This window comes from Priapulus caudatus, unplaced genomic scaffold (genome assembly GCF_000485595.1).
Source record: "Priapulus caudatus unplaced genomic scaffold, Priapulus_caudatus-5.0.1 Scaffold838, whole genome shotgun sequence".
Lineage (NCBI taxonomy): Eukaryota > Metazoa > Priapulida > Priapulimorpha > Priapulimorphida > Priapulidae > Priapulus > Priapulus caudatus.
In genome coordinates, this window is record NW_014577899.1 from 122485 (window position 1) to 127297 (window position 4813).

General features: G+C 54.3%; 1 long non-coding RNA gene across 1 annotated transcript in view; it reads left to right on the plus strand.

Moving 5' to 3' along the window:
* Window positions 1-1507, plus strand: part of LOC106813883 — a 23457-nt gene extending 21950 nt beyond the window's left edge. The window contains exons 2-3 of the long non-coding RNA XR_001394519.1: window positions 577-595; window positions 1485-1507. This is a non-coding gene — a long non-coding RNA (uncharacterized LOC106813883). The remainder of the gene's footprint in view (window positions 1-576; window positions 596-1484) is intronic.
* Window positions 1508-4813: the final 3306 nt, after the last annotated feature.

Consider the following 4813-nt stretch of genomic DNA (forward strand, 5'->3'; position numbering starts at 1 on the left):
TGCAAATTGTTAGTTGCCTCTCGCCAGGGGCATGGCGGGGGTTATGTTTTTACCAGCGAGTTTTGAGTGTTCGGTTTGTGTGTTACCATGCACGCTTCACGTTGCACTTCCGCTAGGTGCGGCTGGCTGCTAGCACTTAACTAATACACGACAACCACGAGGCCGTAAGGGGCGCAACCGACGTAGTCCTCACCTGCTCGCTCGCATAATCGGTCGCATTATTATTTAATTATTAATTTTTCCACTTAATTGAAATTATTAATTTAATAAAAAAAATTTCACATTGAATGATTTCGAGCTGCCTTGGCGGAGGTCTGTGCTCGTCTCTAGATTATTTTGTTGTCGTCTCGTTGTTCTTGTTGTTCTTGTTATCGTTGTTGTGAGTGTTCAATTGTTATTGCCGGTCGTCGTCGTGGTTATCGTTGTTGTTGTTTCCTATTGGCGACGCGATTCTACGTGATGGACTTCTTGCCGACGAAGAGGGCCTCGCGATCGGCGTCCGCCGTGATTCATATTCAGCACACGCATTTATATAACGAGATTCATATTATGCACGAGTATATTATCATATCAGAGCATATAAATATATTTATATGTTGATTTATAACTCTGATCATATTTCGCATGGACTCTATGATCGTTATCGTAAATTCCAGTGTGCGAGAGCATGGGTACATCAGATTACATGTATATGTTGGCACTGTATATGTAATGTGTACAATGAGGATATGTTGTGTATGTATATGTAATGTGTACAAGTTATAATTGTTGGTGTATGTATTGTAATGTGTACATGTATATGTTGTGTATGTATATGTAATGTGTACAATGTATATGTTGTGTATGTATATGTAATGTGTACAATGTATATGTTGTGTATGTATATGTAATGTGTACAATGTATATGTTGGTATGTATATGTAATGTGTACAATGTATAGTTGTGTATGTATATGTAATGTGTACAATGTATATGTTGTGTATGTATATGTAATTCTGTACGCAAATGGTATATGTTTGTGTATATGGTAAGTGGTAGCAAATGTAGTATGTTGTGTTGTATATGTATGTGTACCAATTGTATTGTTGTGCATGTATATGTAATCGTGTACAATGTATATGTTGTGTATGTATATGTAATGTGCTACAATGTATTATGTTGTGTAGTGTATATGTAATAGTGCTACAATGTATATTGTTGTGTAGTGTACATGTAATGTATATTTGGGCTGTGTATATGCTGTGTATGTATATGATTGTAATGTGTACAATTTACATGTTGTTGTATATATATATATATATATATATATATATATTGTGGGATGTGTACAATATATATGTTGTGTATGTATATGTAATGTGTACAATGTATATATGCTGTGTATGTATATGATTGTAATGTGTACAATTTACATGTTTGCTGTATCATATTTATTATATATACTGATATATACTATGGATGTGTACAAGTAGAGAGAGAGAGAGAGAGAGAGAGAGAGAGAGAGAGAGTGAGGTCACCGGCGTCTGCTAACAGCTACATCATCGTCTGCTGCTACCGCTCTCCACACACACACACCGGATCGTCTGCTGTTTCCTCGCTCTCGCGCTGCCCTAGCAACAACGCCACAGCGGCCGCTGCTGCCGAGATGTGACGACCACCGCCGCCGCCGACGCCGACGCTTCCGTGATAATGTTTAACATTAGCGCCGCCGACGACGACGACGGCCAGACGAACTGGTCGTTGGCGACCGGATCGCCATGGCAATGCTGCGCGCACGTGACCGCCGCAACGCTGAACGTCACCGACAACGAGTCCTACTACTCGCAGACGAACGCGTCGCTAGGGCAACGCGACGGCGAGCGGCGACGGCGCGACGAGGCGGCGGCGGCCGTCCTCGGTGTCGTCATCGTCGCCAGCGTCATCAGCAATGTCGTCGTCGCCATGGTGTTCTACCGCAAGAGGTCGCTGCGCACCGTCTCCAACCGCTTCGTCATCAACATCGTCGTCGTCAATCTGACGATCACAGCGCTCGTGATGCCCAACGCACTCGTGTCGGCCGCAGCGGGGCGCTGGGTGTTCGGCGACGCATGGTGTCAATGCGTCGGCGCCGGAACTACTCTCCTCTTCAGCGCCTGTCTACTGACACTGCTGCTAGTCAGCGTCGACAGGCTGTGCGCCGTCGTCGCCCCGCTGCACTACACGATGCGCGTGACGGGCCGACGTTCACTCTACTTCATCGGCGTCGTCTGGGCCGTGTCGGCGGCCGTCGCAGCGATGCCGCTGCTCGGTTGGAACCGCATAGTCTACCACGACGAGAAGTATCTGTGTACGATCGACTGGGGCGCGAGGGACGCGGCGTCCGTCTCATATTCGGTGTTGGTGACGCTGCTGTGTTGTGTGCTCCCCTACGCCGCCATCTTGTTCGTCTACGCGCGCATATACCGAGCTGCACAGATCACCTCCGCCAGGGCGCGCCGCAATAGCCTCCAGCCCGAGTCGTTGGCGAACGAAAGCTGCGGCGGCGGCGGCGGCGGCGGCGGAGGAGGAGGAGGAGGAGGAGGAGGAGGAGGAGGAGAAGGGGTGAGCTCCCTAGAGGAAAGCTGTGAGGCAGGAGGAAGACAGAAGGGGAGCGTCGTCGTCGGAGAAGGAGAATGCGGTGCAGGAGGAGGGAGAGGAGGAAGGAGAGGAGGAGGAGGAGGGAGAGGGGGCGGCATACTGCAGCGCGACGACTGGAAGGCGGCGAAGACAGGCCTCATTGTCGTCTCCTCCTTCACCGTCTGCTGGCTTCCTTTCTGGATCGTCGCCGTGCTCGAGTACACGCTGCCGTGCCCAGCCGACATCCCTCCCCCCGTGCACGTCGTCGCCACGTGGCTCGCCTTCACCGAGTGCGCGCTCAACCCGATCGTCTACGTCTACCGCAACCGCGTCGTGCGCCGCGAGGTGGCGCGCCTACTGCACGGCGCCGCCAGGGGGCGCCGCAACACGCGCGTCGTCGACCTGCGTCGGCCGCCGACGATCTCCTTCTTCACGCAGGAGCTGGCGACGCCGCCCGGCGAGCCGACGACGTCGGAGGCTTCCCCTGCCGACGGCCGGAAGCCGGGCGGCGACGTGACGTCGAGCACGTCGGGATTGGGATCGTCGACAGGGGTCGCCACCGTCAGCTGCGAGCTGAGCAGCAGCAGCGGCGGTGGCGGAGGAGGAGGAGGAGGAGGAGGCGGCGGACGCGCCATGGCAACCATATCGGAGGTGATAGGCGAGCAGCAGACATCTGCAGTGTTCGCGCGCGCATACATGGACGGCTACTCTCTCCCGCCGCACGCCTGGCGCGAGCTGGCAGGGGGCGCCGCTGCAGCGCCCTATCTCGCTGCTTACGGATACGCGTTCAGTCTGCCCGGGCAGGTGCATGCCGCACCGCCAGACGGCGCTGGCGAGACGAATGACGCCACCAGGTGGCGCGCGCAGTCAGAGTCGGTGAGCGTGACCGGCCGGAAGCCGACGCCTGCGTCGACGGGTGGCGCCACCTCGTGGCGATCGTCGTCCGAACTGCGGAAGCTTGAGCGACGACGAGTGTCGTTCCAGTGCGACGGCGAGGTCGCGCCGCCAGGCGGCAGCACCGCGGTCGTCACGCAGGCGGCCGACGACGACGACGACTTGTTCGCAGCGTCGCCGGACGTGCACGCTGTTCCATCGATGCAACACAAGCTGCCGACGGAGGCGCCAGATGCACACGTCCCATCAACGCAGCACGACCTCCGGGAGGAGACACAGAACATTCGGGTCGCTCCATCGATGCAACACGACCTCCTGGAAGACGCACCGGAAGCGCTGCTGCAGCGGTCGTTGTCGGAGGACTCGCTCGAGTTTTCGAGTATCGCGGACCATGTATGTGAGTCAGGTAGCAGCTGAACCCCTGCCTCCCTACCACCACCACCACCAGCAGCAGCAGCAGCAGCAGCAGCACCACCACCAGCAGCAGCAGCAGCAGCAGCAGCAGAAACAACATAATCATCATCATCGTCAGCCCCAGCCGCAGCGGCGGCGGCGGCAGCGGTAGCATCAGCATCTGTATCAGCATCAGCCTCAGCATCAGCAGCAACAGCAGTATCATCATTATTATCATCACCATCCTCTTCTTCTTTTTCTTCTTCTTCTTCATCTTCTCAGCAGCAGCAGCAGCAGCAGCAGCAGCTGTAGCAACAGAAATAGTAACAACAACAGCAGCAACAATCGCCATCAGGTAGTGCCACCAAACCCACGTACTCACGTTTCCATTACCCCTCCCCTCACCACCTCCCTCACCTCCCCCACCACCTCCCCATTATCCCGCCTTCGCTTCTTCCTCTCTCGCTGCGCACAAATCTACCACCATACTCGCATCGGCCTTCTCATTTCATCGCCAGCCCCACGACTTTCTTTTCCACGTTCATTCGCTCTAAAAAAAGAATCGCGCGTAGAATGGCTTTGCCTTGCCTTGTGACCACGCACAATAACCGAGCGCCGACGCCAACGATGACGCTGCCGGTTCGTTGTTCGCCGACGCAGCGTGGACGCCGACGATGCATTGTCGGCTATGCTAATGCGGTCGCTAATTCGATGGCGCATGCAGAGTGTTGCGGCTGCGATCGGAAGTTGGGGGTGAGGCCGGTTGTAAAGGTGGAATATCTAATGTGGTCGACAATCGGTGAGGCTACGCTGGCCGTGATTCATATGGGGCTGTGCGTGTATGTGTGTGTGTGTGTGTGTGTGTGTGTGCGTGTGTGTGTGTGTGTGTGTGTGTGTGTGTGTGTGTGTGTGTGTGTGTGTGTGTGTGTGT